The sequence below is a fragment of the Cupressus sempervirens genome, chromosome 1 (genome assembly GCF_028749045.1).
Source record: "Cupressus sempervirens isolate cs-2001-9-10 chromosome 1, ASM2874904v1, whole genome shotgun sequence".
Classification (NCBI taxonomy): Eukaryota; Viridiplantae; Streptophyta; class Pinopsida; order Cupressales; family Cupressaceae; genus Cupressus; species Cupressus sempervirens.
In genome coordinates this window covers 188575529-188595528 of record NC_143118.1, presented here as the reverse complement: position 1 = coordinate 188595528, position 20000 = coordinate 188575529, and the positions used below count along the sequence as shown (strand labels likewise).

General features: G+C 32.0%; 1 pseudogene; it reads right to left on the bottom strand.

Annotated features, from left to right (window-relative positions):
• Window positions 1–11890: 11890 nt before the first annotated feature.
• LOC149576754 (uncharacterized) overlaps window positions 11891–20000 on the bottom strand; it is a 36080-nt pseudogene continuing 27970 nt past the window's right edge.

Sequence of the window (20000 nt, the reverse complement as noted above, 5' to 3'; positions counted from 1 at the left end):
AAAGATGATTCCTGAATAATTGAATTAGCAATATAGTCGATCTGCATTGCATTTGGATACTTGGTTTGAGGTTCATCTCAGTGATTCCCATTCATCACAGGATCTTTATCTGATTAGACCTCGATAGAAAACATTGAGATTTCTTGAGCCCCAAGCCCAAATCATGTAGGCTTCAGTCTCCACATATCATAAAGCCTATATATAGAGCTAAGCATTCTCACACCATCTGAGAGCTGATGCAGGTGAAGCTTCCAGCTACGGGATGCTCAACTCTATATACAAGCTTTATGATATGTGGAGATTGAAGCCTGGATGATTTGGGCTTGGGGCTCAATAAATCTCAATATTTTCTATCGAGGTCTAATAAGATAAAGATCCTATGATGAATGGGAATTGATGAGATGAACCTCAAACCAAGTGTCCAAATACAATGCAGATCGACTATATTGCTAATTCGATTGTTCAGGAATCATCTTTGTCCTATAGCTAACTGGATGGCCTGATAATAATATATCATGAAATAATTGAAGGAGCACTAATAAGACACCATCCTGCTCAAATATAAGATGTGACCAAATGAAGTTAAGCAGGGTTTAGGAGGTTTCTTTGTTTTACTTTGTATCCGCCATAATTGTGACATCAGCCACAAGCATTGCAACAGGGCTACTGCAGCGGTGATGCCAACTGCAGTCGCAATTGTCAGGGTGTCTGTCATAATTGTGATGTTAGCCACAAGCATTGAAATGGGGCTACTATAGCAGTGATTCCAACTACCATCACAATTGCGACGTCAGCTAGAAGCATTGTGATGAGGTTTCTATGGCAGTGACGCCAACTACTGTCGCAATTGCCAAGGTGTCCATTGCAATTGCAATGTCAACCACAAGAATTGTGATGGGGTTGATGTCACAATAAAGTGGTTGCATAGCAACAGATGGGCATCATAATTGTGATGGTATAGGATAGACATTGTAATTTGTGACTAAAAAACAATGACGTCTATTACTATCACAATGGTGACACATTGCTGTCGTAATTGTGACACATAGCCATCGCAAATCGATGCCAAATGTATTAGTGGAAGTTGTTGAGTTTGATTCATTTAAGTTGAGTTAGGCTTGTTCACAACATCAAAATTTGAGAACTTTAGTTAGAGACCAAATTAGAGGTAGCGAAGTTGGGAAAAGGTGTATCCAGTTATGTTTAGATGGTACCTAAGCTCACTTGTGATTTAGAGCTCAACTAAACAAATTATAATGAAATTTAGAGTTATTGGTATAGAAGATGAAAAGTATATTTTTGCAAAAAAATTTGTGATAAAAAGTCTTGAGAATGTTTATCATAATGGAAGGAGGCTATAGTAAACCTTAGGTGATATCTAAAGATCAAATGGATGAGTTTGAGAAGTTAACCAACTAAAGAATGTAATTAATAGATTTTCCATATTTGTGAATTGTGCAATAAATGCCTATTCAAGTTGATGAATAAATGGTGTATAGAATTGAATTTTACTTCATTACAAACACATTCAAAGCAAAGAGCATTCAGAAGACACTTGTCAAAGTAATTTTGTAGCAAACCCTAGTTTTGGAAAGAGGTATTTAATAATTTTTTCTGAAATTTTTTTTCGTAAAAGATATTGCTTAATAAATATCTTGGATATGTTAGTAGTACATAGTGTTGAAAATGAGGATAGACCTAAGTTTAGGGTAGTTTCCATAAAACCTACTGATGGAAACCTTAACTCTACATTGTCTATCAATCTAAACAATGTAGTTTACCTTGCAAGCATAGAAAAAATATTTAAATTGCAAGTTTGAGTCAATTAGAAATAAATATTTGAACAAGGATATGGAACTAGTATTTAACCATGACATGACTATGAAGCCTAGATTTGAGCATTTAAAATAATTAGATTTGTTTAAGTATCATTTCTACCAAGAGTTGGATACAAATGAATGGACACAAATTATACTAAGTAGGATACATGATGGAAAATTGTGGATGCAAGATAATGTAGTAGACATCTCGATCGAACTTATTCATGAGGTAACTAGTCTTAGCAAAAATGGTAGTGTACCTATAGGTGAAAAGATGGTTAAGAAGAAAGTAGAAAGCTATACTAAGGTAGTATATAATGGGAAGGCTATGATAATTAGGTCCATCAAGAAAGATGATGTGAGATTTCTTAGCAAAATTATTGTTTATTCAGTTTGTGCAATTCTAAGATAGATTAACTTTTAGTAAGATTTATTTATGACCCTTATAAGATATGTGTTGAGAAAGAGAAAGTTAATTTGAGTGAAATACTAAGAATGCAACTTCTAGAGAAGTTTGAAAAGATTAAGATGACAAAGAATTGTGTGTTTAGATTCCAATCATTGACAAACCACACATTCTTTCATGTGCTTAAGAGATTCCCATATTTATGAGTAATATATAAAATGAGTAGTGATAGATGCACTATGGAAAGATTACAAAGGTATATAGAAGGCACCTTTTAGAGAAGATACTAGACAGTGGAAACTTAATAATGAAAATCTTTCAAAATGAGATAAAACAAAGATTTAGGATTTTATATACAATTGTGGATAGATTCAAGGAGGGTATATGTATTCTAGTTGATATAGATCACACTTACATTCAAGTAGTAGAACCTTGGGAGACATTTTTGGATCCTTTGAGCTATGAGTCTAGTGATGATGTTGTAGTTGGCTACATTGATTTGTTGTTGGGTTCAAAAAAGATAAATCTGAGTATAGATTTGGCACATTTGATGAGATTATTTAGCATGAGAAGGCATCTCATAAGAAGGTTGAGTCAATCATGAAGAAGGCATTATCTTAGGTCAGAATGACAAAGAATGAATCTAAGGCTATGAGATAGACAATGGAACAAGGTGTACTAAACATACAACCCTTGTCACTCTCAATTGTTGAGACAACTTTAGAATAGAGCATTCCATATCTAGCAGTGTTTGATGTTCAGCCCAATGAATAAAAGAGAAAATAAAAAAGATTAGTTGAAGAAATGTCAACAAAGACAGAGAGAGTCTAGCAAATGACCATAGGGCCTGGCAAGAGGTAGAAAACATTATTGAAAATTGAGTCAAGTGATGAAGAAGATGAGGAATAGGAAACCAAACAAGTTGAAAAGGTGATTCCATCTAAGCAATAAGCAAAGCTCAGTAACCTTGGAAGCTAAAGATTGAGAAGATTAACACATCAATTTCTAATGAGAGAAACTTTGTTTAGATGAACAAATTTTATGATCTATATAATAATTTTGAGAAGGATCAAATTGATATATCTACTATAAGACATATCATTACAAATGATCTAAGTATGAAGGATATCAAAGGAGTACTAAACTAGAAAGTCTATGAGAAACTTATAGAGAAGAAGACTCCAGCAAGAGAAGAAGACCTTCAACTTTGGAAGTCTATGCTAAGGACCATTTGCAAGACTAATGATGAAGATGTAATTAAAGGATTGTTGAATAACCTCACTTCATACTTGAGAAATAAGTGAAGACCATTCTTATTTATTGTTGGTGAGAAGGATAAGTTGAGAAGGGAGACTACAATAGCTATCAGTAAGATGTTGTTAGAGTCATAAGCAACATCTCCTCCAGCTCCTAGAACCCAAAAAGTGTCAGTTGGTGGTGACACTATGAAGATTGATCCAACCAATATTAATCTTGACATTGATCATACCAATTCATTTGGTGGTTTTGAACCATATGTACTAGACACTAAGGATGTTGAGGAAAAGTTGAAACAAATTGCGAAAGAAAAGAGAGTAATAGAAGTTTAAAAGAAGAAGATAGAGGAAGCCAAGTAGTAGTTTCTTAAGGAAGAAAGGAAAATAAAGGAAGATGAAGATAAGAGAAGGATTGAAGAAGAAGAAAAGAAATAGAAAATAGAGGAAGAAGAGAGGAAAATATTAGAAGAGAAGAAAGAAAGAGAGTAAATAGAAAAGAAAGAAGAGGAATAGAGGAAAACTAAAGAAGCAACAAAAAAATAGATAGAGGATGAGACTAAACCATCTAGTTCATCTATTTTGCTCTCTCTTATTAGTTTCTCTACCGATGATGATGATCAAATAGATATGATCTCATCTTTATGCAAACTTCTATAGAAGAATAAGATAGTTAAGAGTTTGTAAAGATCATTAATGGAAGTGACTAAGAGACTACACAATACTTTGATAGTACAACATACTGAGTTAGATCTTGAATAGAGAGCACAAGTAGTGTTAAAGTATTTCAATGAAGAGTTTATTAATGTTTTGAATGTTGTAGAGGTGAGGGCTCAAATTTACCATGATGCTAACCTATTTAGCATGATTTGCCAAACCATTAAGAAAGACTTAGTCAATCTTGATACATGCATAAAAGAACTTTAGAAATGTCAACAAGAAGGGAAATGTTTGTATGTTAAGTGTACACTATCATACAAAGTAATTAAAGACTTGGACAGTTAGATAGAGGCAAAGATGAATGAGCTAGAGGCTTTATCTAGCCTAATCTAGTGCCCATCTAAAAAAGTTGATGACATTGAGAGTCAAGTTGCTAGTATTCATAGTAATATTAGGAAACTAGAACTACGAAAAAGAGAAGATATTAAGGAGAACATCTAATTTCAGAGAATACATTTCTTTGAAGTTATCCTTTGTTGAGAAGTAGATATAGGAATGCATTGAGACCAAGGACACATATACAAACCTTTTGTATTCAGATATCAATGTAGTTGAGATTGCATCATATGCATTATGTACAATTCTCACATCAGCAGAATCTACAAAAGAGACATGGAACAAAGATATGGACAATTTGAAGATTTTTTTTTATGATAGCATGAAGATCATTTCAACATAAGGAAAGACAATAGTTTCCACAATTTTTGACCGAATCTTCACATTTTGACCTTTATCATTGATGTCAAAGGGGGAGAGATTCATGTGAAAATAGTATACATGTCATTGTTGCGAAAGATACAAAGAGGAGAGATACATGTGGATATTGTAAAAGTGTAAAGTATATTGTAAGGGGGAGCATATATGTAAAGTTGAACAAGTTGTAATAGATGTAATAATTATTTTGATAGTCAAGTTTTTGTCACTTGGCCAATTTTCCCTATTTTGTTGCCATCAATGCCAAAGGGGGAGATCATTGACAATTGGCTGATAGTGATATGTAGTTGTTGTCAATAATGGATACACATGATGTGCATTTTGACAAAAAACCTCAAAAATAATAAATACTTAGTGTTTGGTAATCAAAAAATTGTCTAAGTATAGAAATTGGTTTACAATAGCATATTATTTTGTTTATAACATGTTGTAGATGTCATATTATGACAAGAAAAGTTACATGGAGATAGTAAACATGTTGGTGATGACATTTATAACCACAAAAGTTTGTACATACTATACAATAAAGAGATAATCATGTTTTGATGAAGTAGGATAGTAGAATTGAAGGAGAGAATTCTTTTGTTTGAAAAAAAATTACTTGTCCAATTAGGGCCAACATCTTAGATGTTTACTCTAACTTGGAAAAGTGGATTGTAGTCTTAGCTAACCTAGTAATATTTTATGTATAGGTATGGTTTTTGTGTAAAGGACTTCTTGTGATAAGAAGTGTGTTATTTTGTTTAATGTTGTGAGCGAAGTAAGATTGCGAAGTGACTGGACTTTTGTGAAAGTGATATATGTGAAGGTTTCTATGAACTATTTGGTGATCCAAGATCAAGCTAAAGATCAAAGATCAGACAAGGACAAAAAATAACAGTAACTTACTTGTTTGAGTAGTGAGTCCTTCTTATAGTTGAAATTTCATGTTTGGGATGTGGTTTCTTCTTGCATGCATTATACTACAACTCCTAAGAGAGTGTTGGAATATCCTAATAGGGATTCACAGTCTCCTAATGTGGACTCCTTATACTAAATTTACTCATTCACTCCTAACAAGCTTCATCCTCTAACAAGGAACTTATAAATTAGTATATTATCTAGTGGTTATCATCCCCACTAGGGTTTCCCTTGGCTAGGGTTTCCCTGGTTAACCAAATATGGTGTTATGAGTCATCTTTGTGCATTTTTACTATTACTATTTAGCATTACTTTATTTCTTTGTTATGCATGGTTTAAAGTAAGTAATAATATGGATAGTTGGTGACTAAAGTTTGTAGATTACTAATTCACCTCCCTCTTAGTAATTCCTATTTCTAACATTATCCTATAGGTGATCTAGGTTTTTAGAGAGAACACACTAGGATAGTTTTACAATAGAGGATGATGAGGATCTTAGAGATGAGGAGCACATCTTTGAGGGAGAACCCATGGGGCGTGAGAGAGAAAATGAGATGTCCCCAACCAATGATGCTATTATGGATGTGGGTATTCTTCATGCATCACCACTGAGATCACAATGACCTCCATGCACCTACATAGAAACACCACTATCGAGATCTACACATAGCAAGCATGGAAAGAGTAGTTATTGTATGCCCCAACCATCCATACCCTTGAATGACACCAAGGAAGGAGATCCCACTATGGAATATGAAATTTGAATGAAAATGTAACTTACTTTATAAATAAAGAGAATTAAATTGATAAATATGTTTTCATCTTATATCTAATGTGGTAGGGTGGAGGAGTTTTGTATCCAAGGTTTTGAAGGATACATGTATATCCTACCGAATACCAACTATTGAATGAGAATCTTCATTTGTCACAAAGATCACGATAGGCATGCTGATATCTTTGCATGTGTCAGAGTGCATGTGTGAGATGATCATATCAAGGAGCTACTTACAAACTACTAGTCATAGATCTATTACTTCTCATCATAGATCAGAGAGATTGGGGAATCATGATCCATCACAACATAGAGAGAGGTAGAGTGATAAATAAGGCCATGGGCCACATATATATCAAACTGAAAGGATTTTATAAATGAAAAAATTTCTCTACTAATTAATACTATGTTTGATTGCTATATTTTCATCAATATAAAACTTAATAGAAAGAAGGAAGGTGCATAAATGTATTCAAATTTATTTTTTCTAGAACTACATAACCTATAAAACAAACATAATTATTATTTTATAAGGAATACATAAATACATAAGAAAGAAAGAAATTAAGAGTAATAACTTTTAAGATGCATAATATTGATAGGTTCCAAAGTATTGAATCACAACAAAAGGTCCAAGCCAATTAGGGTTAAAATTTCCTTTTTTCATTGGGTGAAGCACTCACATTTCATTTATTCCCATATAATACTAAATCACCTATTGAAAATTATTCTTCAATAATCTTATATTTATATTATTTTTGAAGAGATTTATGATAAGTTTTTTTAATATTATATATCATGTATTTGTTCTTCATCCAACATTTCCATTTCTTGTAAGGATTGTTATTGAAATGTATTCTTGTCAATTATGCCATGAAATGAAATACACAAAGCAAGTATCTCTAATTCCAAAGGCATAATAGTGTCAATAAAATAAATAGGATTGTAAGGAGAAGTACCCATAGTAGTATAGACACTAGTCCTATAATCCAATAAAGCATATGTCAATTGGATATGTCAATCTTTTGCGTGCTTGTTAACTATTTTTGTCAAATTTGTTCAATGATTTTATTTGGTGCTTCGACTTAACCATTATATTGAGGATAATAAGGCATTGAAAACTTATGTTGAATTTAATATTTCTCCAAGGATTTTGAGACGTCTTTGTTCCTAAAAGAGGTACCATTATCCGAGATTATTGTAGAAGGGATACAAAACCATGTTATAATGTTGTTAAGTATGAAATCACAAATAACATCTATAGTTGTTGAACAAAGAGGAATAGATTCTACCCACTTCATAAAGTAAGCATTTGTAATTAAAATGTACATATGTCCTTGAGAAGAAGGTGGTGATATTTCTCCAATAAGGTCAAAACCCAAAATACTAAAAGGCCATGGAGAAACTTGAATATAAAGGTCACAGTTAGGAGCATGAATCAAATTGCTATGTTGTTTACATTTAGGGTATTTATTAACAAACATGAAAGAATATTGTTCCATTCTTTGTAGATAATATACCATTGTAAGCAACTTATTGATCAGAGATTTCCCCCCAAAATGGCCCCCAAAAGAACAAGAATGGGCTTCTCCTAAAGCTACCAGAATCTCAATTTTGTTAACACATCTCAATAGTAAAACCTCTTAATAATGTTTGTAAAGCATGTCTCCTAAGATGATGTAGCATGTCATAAGCTTCCTATTATGATTACACATGTTCCTTGTTGTTGATTTAGGAAAAATACCATCTTTCAAAAAATGAAAGATGTAAGAATACCATTTATCCAAATACAAATTGAAATAGTCAGAAGTAACCTTAGAAATTATAGGGTTTTTAAGAGTTTGTATAACAAGTTGAAAATTTTCAGCATTATTTTCAAGAGAAACAAAAGAAGCTACTCTTTCCATGGCATCTACATGTCAATTATCTTTCCTAGGTAAAGTTTGAATTCTATAAGAAGAAAAATGTAAAAGCGCCTCAATAGCCAAATCTCTATATTGTGTTATTTTTTCATTCTTAGTCTGATAATCTTCTTTAATTTTTCCAACAATCAATTGTGAATTGCCATATATTTGCAAGTGTTTGATGTTAAGGGATGGAGCTTCTCATAGGCCAACTATAAGAGCTTTGTACTCTACAATGTTATTAGTATAAGGAAAGGTTATTTTGTATGACAAAGGGATTGACTTTTTTGTAGGAGGGATCAAGATAATACCAACATGAGAACCTATCTTACATCTAGACCCATCAAAATATATTACCCAAGCATTATCTTGTTGAATAACTAGAATGTTTTCATCAAGGAATTCTATTGAAGTAGAGCATGTATCAAAATTAGGACAAGGAGCTTCAACCAAAAAATTCATAAAAGCTTGTCTCGTAATCAACTTTTGAATAATGAAATTTAGATCAAATTCTGTAAATAACATCACCCACTTTGCCAAATAGCTAGAAAAATCAGTTTTTGAGAAAAAGATATTTCAAAGGATCAAATTTAATAATCACATTTACTTTAGAATTTAGTAGATAATGCCTGAGTTTTTGGCAAGCATAAACTAGAGCTAAGCATTGTCTTTCCAAATCCATATATCTTATTTCATAATCTAGTAAAGTCTAACTAATGTAATACACAGATCTTTCTTTACATTCACAATCATATCAAGGTAACAATGCACTGACCACTTTCAAAGTAGCTGAAGTTTGCAAATGAAAGTGTTTATCAAATTTAGATGGTTGCAAAATAGGAGGATTGGTGAGATACTCCTTAAATTTCTCAATAGATTGTTAATTCTATTATTTCTATTTTTATCATGGAATATAATGTCATTTTTTTTTTTAAAGAATTACAAAATCACTAAATTTCCCACAGCAAAAATCCATCATTCATATCAAGAACATATTCAAAGAAAGCTTTACAGTTTCAAAAAAATGCTATTGGAATCTTGTTTCAACACCATGTAAATAATAATAATAATTAATTAATCAATCAATTTCCTTCGTTGCATGAGATACCCACCTAATGTAGAACAAAGATCCTACTAGACCCATATTGGGATTACAAGTAGGATATCTTGTCACCATTCTCTTATGGTAATCATGACACCAAAATGAAGTTGTCGAGACACTAACTTTTCTTGTTCCTTTCGTCAAATCAAGGGCACTAGCTAAATAGCCATAAATTTGCACAACCTCAAATGTTGTGCAACATGCCCCTATTTCCTTGATTGTTTAGAATGGCATAGAATCAGTAACTCCATAGTCATACCATTTGCACTTCCACTTGAATTTATATTTATTTAGACTATATTTTTAGCAGTGTAGTATCATTTATATTAAGTACAACCCATGAATATTTTTATAATATTTTACTAACAATTTCAATGTTATAATTTACTAATTTAGAAAATAAAATGATTTCTTTGAAATGGATGGATATTAAGTATAATTATTAAATAAAAAATCATTTATAAAATTTTAATAGTTATTTTGAATAAGATATATTCCATTTTTGTTAATAATAGAATTGTTTCTTTAATAAGACATAACATTCATATTATGCTAGGTTTTAAAATGTAATGGAATTTAAATAATTAAAAAGATTTAAAAATATAGTATTTTAAATAAATGAATAAAATCTAGTAATGTACTATTATTGATTTATTTGTATATAGTTGAATAATTAAATTACTACATTTGAATTAAATTAATATCATTTCACTATTGACATTTAAAATTATAATTGAAAATTTAATGTATTTAAAAATTTTATAACAATAGGAAATTGATATGTATTTTATTTCTGTTAAGGTAATAGAATTTTATATGAGGATTGACACAACTTTGCCAATGAGTTGATTGTATAGGATTTTAAAAAAAAAAGTAATTTAAGGTCATATTGACATGTAAGTTAACCCTAAAAGGATGACATGCAAGGTAACTCAAAAACACAAACCCTAAATGAAAGATAAGCTTTCATATGACATGTATAATAATGAGGATATAAAGAGAATATGTACCTTGTAGTAACCATTAATATATTTTAACATGTTCCAGAATTAATTATATAAAGATTAAAAATTATATGTGGTTTTTTAAAATATTAGAACATAATTTTTTAAATATATTATATTGAAGCTACTATATAATGTAATATTATCATTATTAATATATTATAGTATTAATAAATTATAATGATTTATTAATTAGTTAGTACTCTTTTATTAATCTTTATATTTGATTGTTAATTTTATCTAGTTACTAAAATATTATGATTATTATTTTGATTATCAAGTAAAATGACATTCTAGTGTTTTATACTGTAATATTGGATAGATACATGTTCCTAATAGAAAGGAGTTTAACTCGTACATTTAAATTAAATCTTAATAATACAAAAATTAATAAAAATTGAAAAAATTATTATATAATTTAAGTTGAGATATGTGAAAAGAAAGGTGGAAGTGAAGATTTCTAAAATGTTAATGAACTTTATAGAAGAGGAAGAAATATCTCATAGTAATTGTCCACAAACACTAGAAAAATATTCTACATGAAAAAAATGCATAAACACCAAAAAAACTTCTCTATTAAATTAATTAATAAATCAAATAAAAAAATAAATTTTAATAAATTTATGATATTTAAAAATTAATTTAAAGAAACAATATTAGTTTTAGTATTATTTTTATTTATGATTTTTTAACTAAATACCTTAAAAATGAATGAGAATCAAACTTTATAAATTCGTAAAATAATTTAAAAGTTTAATCATTTATATTTTTCTTTATTTTTCATTTATATGAATTAAATTCACTCAAATTAAAACCACAAATTATAATTTTAAATTTAAAATCTATTGTTCATATTTTTTCTTAATAAATTAATAGAAGCATCAATTACTAATGATCTCCTCTCTATAAAAAAATTAAACAATTCTATTATATTTATTACCAAGATAGCGAACGATAATACTTTAATAAATAAAATGCAACTAACATGACTGCAAACGTTGTAGATAGTACCTGGCAGTACATGAGTGATGTGCAAGTGGGGATGGTATGGGTTAATGGTTCATGTCATTATGTGCAAATGATGGAAATGGGCATGTTGCATCACATTCAAGGCGATGCAAATTTTCGGTTGTTTAGCCAATGCCCAAATCAAGTGGCTCACCAATTTTAATCTTTTTCTTCTCCCTTTTATAGTACACCCCAACAAAACAAACCCAAGGAAAAATATTCATGTAGGTCTGTATAAAAATCTATGTGGTGTTAAAGTAATAATATGTTAGCAAGCACTAACTGGCTTATTTGCAAAGGGATTTCAGGAAGAAAGAAAATGAAGGAAAAAATGATAGCCACAATGCCACCTATAACAAAGGCCACCATCTTGGCACTCACGTGATTAGCCTCCATATCTACATTAGTCACGTGACATAACAGGCATGGCTGAATAAAGACAAATACAATAATAAGAGCAAATAAAGAATTAAAAGGGAAATTAATAAGGGACTAACTTAAAATTTTAGGATCTATTTGGAAATGTGAATACAAGTGGAATAGGCATTTGTATATTTTTTAAAAATTTAATTTGTTGTTTGGATGCATCAAATCGAAATTGGAATAGGAATAAAATTGGAATGCATAGTCCAATTTTGGCCCAAAAATTAGAATTTGCTATTCCACCTAAATAGATGGAATAGGAATATGTATTCTTATTTCAATTTTTTTATATTTTGAAAAACATAATTTTTTGAGTCCATGAATTCTAGATCAAATTTTAAGTGAACCAAACAATAATGGGAATATGTAACCCCATTTTCTATTTGAGAATAAGTATTTCTATTCCCATTTTTATATTCACACAGCCAAATAGACTCTTAGGGCCCATTTGGCAACAAGGACACAACTGGAATAGGCATATGTATATTCTTGAAATATTGAATTCTCTGTTTGGGTGCACCAAATTAGAATTGGAATAGGAATAAAATTGGAATACGTATTCCAATTTTAACTCAAAAATGAAAATTTTCTATTCTACCTAAATAAGTGGAATAGGAAAATGTATTCCTATTCATATTTTTATTTGTTTTAGAAAACATAAAGTTTTGAATCCATAAATTTGGCATCAAATTTTCGGTGAACCAAACAAAAATAAGAATACATAACCCCATTTTCTATTTAAGAATAAGTATTCCTATACTTATTCCTATTTTTATGCATACCATAAATGTACATGAGAATCGTTCTACTAGTAACAAGTGATAGAGCATTTCATTGAAAAGACTTTACCCAATAGAGAATTATCACAAATACATTTGACATCCATAGCGGCATTCAAAATGCAGTCAGTGCATTCAGGCCACGACAAATTGCCCTCACACTGAGCCTCCTCGTAAATGGGCAACCCACCACTGTTCGAATACCTAGAGTCGGTGACCCTAATTGTTTCCTGAGAAGCTGCCCTCTCCAGCATGGTTAGCACATTTTATCGCTGAGTAAAAAACCCTGGGTTAGAGGTCATCTCAAGACTATAAGCCTTGTACACCAATTGCTCATCTGGTGCCGCAAAGAATTTAGAATTGTCGCAGCGAAGAAAACATTTGGTGAGCTGAACGCGGGCACCGACGCTGCCTGAGCAGAGCCACCATGCATTTGTAGTCATGGCATTCTTCCTCACTAACATCAGCCCTACAATGGAAAACATTGTTTACTTCCCCTACTTTCCGCTTCTCAAAATTTGAACTTATTTCTCACCCTTCCACTTGTCCCATTCTTGGTCTCACTTCCTCATCTTTTTCAATTTACACAATAATGCCACAATGATACCTCTTTTCAAATCTTCTTTATCTACCTCCTCTGCAAATGCATTGTACTCCTCCACAACATTATTCATTTTCCCCTTCTTAACTTGAGCTGTGACCCACAAAGGAAAGTAATGCTTATTTGAGTCTTTTATGTTGACGTTCATATTTCTTTGACCCAAAATGATCTCCAAGAGAGTCATACCAAAACTATAGACATCAACCTTTGCAGTTATGGGAAGATCAGAGAACCACTCTGGAGCCAAGTAACCTCTCGTCCCTCTCACAATTATCAGAACATGACTAAAATCTCTATTCAGAAGCTTTGCCAACCCAAAATCGGTCAGCGTTGGAGTAAAGTCATTCTCCAGAAGAATGTTTTCAGGCTTAACATCATTGTGAATGATGGCCTCTCTGCATCCTTCATGAAGATAAAGTAAACCTCACTTGATATCACATGCATGCCCCTACAAAATACAACTTAACGCATATACTTTAATTTCATCAGCAAACTTCAAAAAATTTATGTTAATTCTAATCTTATTTAATATACACTGGTAGAACTAACTCTTCTTTACCTTTTATCAACTATTAACATAAAATAAATAGACTTCTCAATAGTTGTAATTATAATATCAATTTAAACATAAAATAAATAAACAGAAAGTTAATTATAAAGATCTTTTAAATTAATCATCCTAAATTGAAGTGGTCCAAAATTGAAATGCATAATCACTCTATTTAATAAATCTTTACATACATTATTATAAACCTTTATAAATACGATGCATCAATCTGCACTTCAAACCACTAAACTCAGTCAAAAAATGGCCAGCAAGTCATAATCAGACCAACTCTTATTATACTTCAATAGCAAGAAACCCACAACTAACTTTCTTAGATGAACATCAACTCATAATTAGGCCAATCTTGGATGATGTAATATTAAAGAAAATAAATATGTTGATAATTAAGACACTTAAAACTCACTTAATAACACTATGCATTTATGCATATATACATATGTATTTATATATCTATATGTATATACACACACACACACACACACACACACACACACACACACACACATACATACATATATACATAGATATATACATATATGTATATGTACACACACACACACACATGTCGAAATATCTCATGTGTGAGTGGTTGCCCTCAAGCCAAATGCCCACCTACCACTCTAATGACCTACAATAACAACAATTATAAACATTGAATGTGGGTAGGTTAGCTCAAATCTAGAAATGAGAGGGAAAGTTTTTGACATAGGTAAAAAGGAAAATATGCTCATTTATTTGATAGTTAGCAGATAAGAAATAGAAAAAGGAAGAAGGAAGAATATCATAGCAATCAAAGAGCAGAAGGAAGGTTTAGGAAGAAGATCAAAGTTACAACAACACAAGATCACATTCTTCTTGTTCTTTGTAAGTTATTTTGTTTGACATGTTAAAGTAATGATTTCTCCAAGTATTGTTCTATGCAGCCATCAAGTGCTACAAATTAATACCATGTATAGAAGTATTTTAGCTTAATGTATTTTGACTCTAGTTAAAGCCGTATCCTCCCATATCTGTAATAGTTGATTCAATATTTAAATAGAAAGCAAGCTAGTGGGCATATTAGAAAATCTCCAGATATTTGGCTTCTAATGGTTCATCACTTTTGTCTATTTCATATTAGGTTTATATTTATGCAAATCTCTATTAACCCAATTGTATTTTGATGGTTAGAATGGATAGATTGTAAGTCTATTAAACAACGCACTCGGTTTACCCTTTAATCAAGTTCTCTCTTCTATTGTTCCTACCAAGTTCGTTCAGCAACCACTAAGTCAAGCTCCAACTTGCCTTCAGTGACCGAGCTCATTTGATAACCTCTTGTGCTAAGTTTCCCTTAGTGTGGAGCTACTCGACTCTTTTCATGTGCCAAGTTTACTTGACACCTACTGCCTATCACTCAACATCCATTGCGTGTTGAGAAAACTATCACTTGACACCTTCTTGTGCTGAGAAAAATTTATAAATTTTGTGATTTATTTTTTCACATAGTATTAGAGCTTTGAGGCCCCACATCCACAGTGAGTTAGGGTATTTATTTTCTAGGTTATTTGACATGGAAGGAGGATGCATGAAAGATATGGTAGAACCCACCATCCTTTAATGGAAAAAATTGTGATACATGTGCAAAGAAGATGAAAACCATAATGGTAGCTAATAACTTGTGGGAGTTTGCAATCAATGGGTTTAATGATGTTGTAGCCTCAGTAGTGTATGTTTCCCTCACAAACCCACAAAAGACTTAGTTGAAAGAGTGAAGGAGAAAGGGTTCAAAGGCATTAAGTTTGATTGAGGTAGCAATGATAGAAACAATCTTGCCCAATATAGCAACAACAAATTATGCAAAGGAAGCATGGGATATCCTTGAGACAAACTTCAAGGGGATTGATAAGGTCGGAATAGTGAAGCTATAGATGATCAAAAGGGAGTTTGAGAACCTTCAGATGAGGGACAATGAACCTATTATAGAGTTTAGCTCATGAATCTCCACTTTGATAAAATAGCTCAAATCAAATGGAGAAGATTATGAAGAGCAGAGGATTGTGGGAAAAGTACTAAGGAGTTTACCTCAAAAATATGAAAACATTTTTATGACTATTGAGGGAAGCAAAAGACCTTACCACATTGACCATTTATGAGTTGATGAGAACTCTTTAAACCCATGAGCACTAGATTAACTAATCTACAATTACATCCCAAGAATAGTCTTTCAAGGCTCAAGAGAATTCAAGGGGCAGGGGGAGAGGAAGAAATGGCTCTAGTAGAGGCTCAAGAAGTAGAGGTCATGGAAGGAATGTTCAAAGGAATGTTGGTGTAGGAAGCTCAGGACGAGCAAGCAACCAAGAGGGAGAAAACACCTCTAAAAACATCTCTAGAGGAGGAGAGAAGAATTACAACTCCAACAAGAGAAATGTTGAATGCTACTATTGTCATAAGTATGGGCATTATGAAAGTAAATAGTAGAAGAAGTAGGGTGACCAGTCAAAGCAGAATGATAATGTGGCTAGTGTAAACATGGGAAATCAAAACAATCCCACAACCTTCATAATGTGCAACATTGGTGAAGAAGGTAGCCCTAAGATATGATACCTAGATAATCGTTGTAGCAACCACATGAGTTGTAATGAAAGTTTATTCTATTTTAATATAAGACTTTTGATTTTAAAATTAAGATGAGAAATAATGGAACCATTCCCACAGTTGGAAAAAGATATATTATGGTCTACACCAAGCAAGGTGAGAAGAAGGAGATATAGAATGTGTATTTTACCCCCAGTATGAAGCAAAATTTAATAAGTGTTGGACAACTCATTCAAAATGGCTACAAGGTGTTGATGGAAAATGACAAGTGTTTCATTCATGAAAAAGATGAGAGTAATAGATTACTTGAAGCAGTCCAAATGATAAAGAACAAGATGTTCCCATTAAGGATAGAGACGTGTTTCTCTTCTCAAGTCAATGTTGCACCTCCCAAGCATGCATGTATAGTAGTACATCAGAAATCAGCTCTTAGGAGCATGATTGAAGACCCTCCAAGGTTTGGTATCTCATGTATGGATATCTTGTATTTTATAGTTTAAATTTGTTGTCCAAGAAAAGAATGGTAGATGATTGTATAGTAGATTCATATGACAAGTGTGAGACTTGCATTTTGGTTAAGCAACATAGGCTTCCCTTTAATTCTTAAAATTCTAGTAGGACTAAAGAACCATAAGAATTGGTGCATTCTAATTTGGTAGGTCCTATACAAACTACTTCTATTTGGGGAGTACTTATTTTATGACATTCATAGATGATTTTAGTTGTAGGACATGGTTGTATTTTTTGAAGAAATCTAAAGCATTGATAAATTTGTTGAATTTAAAGCCTTGGCTGAAATAGAATGTGGATATTATGTAAAAGTCCTTAGATTACATAAAAGACGGGAGTATACCTCTAATATGTTTGTAAATTTTTATAGGAAGAATGTAATAAGGAAAGAGCTTATAACCAATTATACTCTGCAAAAAAATGGACTAGCTGAGAGAAAGAATAGGACCGTTGTTGAAATGACAAGGAGCATGATGAATGAAAAGAGACTCCCAACTAAATATTGGGGAGAGTGTATAGAAACAATAGTGTACTTCATCAATAGGTGTCCTACAAAGTTAGTTCATGACAAGATACCTCTTAAGTTTAGCATGGTCAAGGAATAGATGGATAGTTGAGCATTTGAGAGTGTTTGTATGTATAGCATATGCACATGTGCCTAAGTAACAAAAGTAAAAGCTAGATAACAAAGGGTTGAAGTGTATCTTCACAAGGTATAGCTCTAAATCAAAGGCTTATAGGTTGTATGATCCAATTGACAAGAAGATCATTATTTCAAGAGACACAAAGTGTGTTGACAATTAGTGATGGGATGGCTTGGTAGATGAATCCTCAAGCACTTCAAGTAAAGTGCCTACGATTGAAGAGGAATAATATGATATTGGTGATTAGTAAGATGATGGAATAGTAAAAATGGACTTCTGGTAAACACAAAGAGGCAAGCAACCCTTAATAGGCCAAGAAAATGCTCTAATCACTTCAAGATAGCCCTAAGCTAGTATGCAAAATAGTAGTAGCAACAATACTAAGAATTCAGATCCCTCTCTCACCTCCCTATTGCCAAGAAAGACTAAGAGTCTAAGAGAGATATACCAAGAAGAAAGGTATGAGGAAGATTATGACGAGAGTGTAAATTTTGCAATATTTTTTCATAGTAATCCAATTTATTTTGAGGAAGCTTTAAATGAAGAGAAATAGTGTAATGCCGTGAATGAGGAAATATATGCTATTGAAAAAATTAAGACATGGAAGTTAACTACATTACCTCCCAAGAAGAAAGTAATAGGAGTGAAATGGGTTTACAAGACCAAGTGTAATGCTTAAGGAAAAATAGATAGGCATAAGACACATTTACTGGTCAAAGGGTACAAGCAACAAAAGGGTACATGCCTTGGTTGCAAGAATGGAAACTATGATTGATGTCATAGAAATTGCAACCCAACACAAATGGAAGGTATATAAAATAGATGTGAAGTCTTCCTTCTTGAATGATGTATTGAAAGAAGAGGTTTATGTGGAGCAGTCACGTAGTTATGAAGTTGTAGGTGAAGAACACAAGGTGTATAGTTTGAGGAGAGCTCTATATGGGCTCAAGCAAGCTCCAAAGGCATGGTACAATATAATTGACTCATATTTGATGAGCAATAGTTTTAGAAAAAGTGATGGTGGGCTCACTTTTACATCAAGGAAACAAATGGTAAAGTTTTGATTATTGTCTTGTATGTACATGAATTAATCTTCATAGGAAATGATAATTTCCTAATTGGTGAGTTTAAAGAGGCCATGAAGAATAAATTTGAAATGATAGGGCTAGGTCTCTTGAAGTACATTCTAGAGATAGAAGTAAAACAAATGCATGATGGCATCCTCATCTCTCAAGAAAAATATGGAAGCCGATCTTAGAGAGATTCAAAATGTAGAATAGTAAGGCAACCCCAACACCAACAATAATAGGTCTGCGGTTGAGCAAGGAAGATTGCAACAAAAGTGTGAATTTGACATTATAGAAGAGTATAGTTGAAAGTTTGATGTATTTAACTACAACTTGGCTTGACATGATCCATGTAGTAAGTTTGATTTCCAAATCTATGAAAACACCAAAGGATTTCCATTGGCAAGAGGGAAAGAGGATCCTAAGGTATGTGAATGGTACCAAGGTGTAGACGCTCAAAAATGGTTCACATCTACAATTTCATCACTTCTTCATAATAATTTGTCCCATTTTCTCATTCTACTAACTTCAATTTTTTGGCCAGATTGACCATATTTTGTCATTTGTATCCCCTTTCACATCAATTTCATATCAACTCAAAATCATATCAAATCAACTTGGAATCATATCAAATCAACTCAGAATCACCCCAAATCAACTCGAAATCACTTGAAATCAGTCCTAATCAACCCAAAACATATCAAACATCCCAAATCAATCATCATTTATCCACTCCTAGGCATTTTTGTGGCTTTCAGTGTCTTGGAAACCTATCAACTTATCAATCTTATCAATATGACCTTAGTATTGTCATGGCTCTCAGTACTAGGTCAAAATATCATTCATGTCATTCAATCTTTAATGTTGTTGAGGCTTTCAATGTCATATTATGACATCATCAACCATTTTAATAACATTGACAATGTTCGTCGATGTTATTATGATCAAACCTTATCAATCAATTTCAATCCTGTAGCATTTACAATGTTGGTTAAATGTTACATATCAACCAATTCATGTCATGTGTCCTTGGCATGTTATCAACTTCAATCAATTAATTTGACCATGGCTTTGGTCTACCTTTTCATCATCTTATTCCCTATATATCATCATTACATTTTCATCAAAGGGTACAGTCGCATTCATTGAATCAATTTGGCCAATTATCTACTAATTTTCTCTATAGGATTAAATAACCCATAATTTAATTCTATTATTCTCACTAATT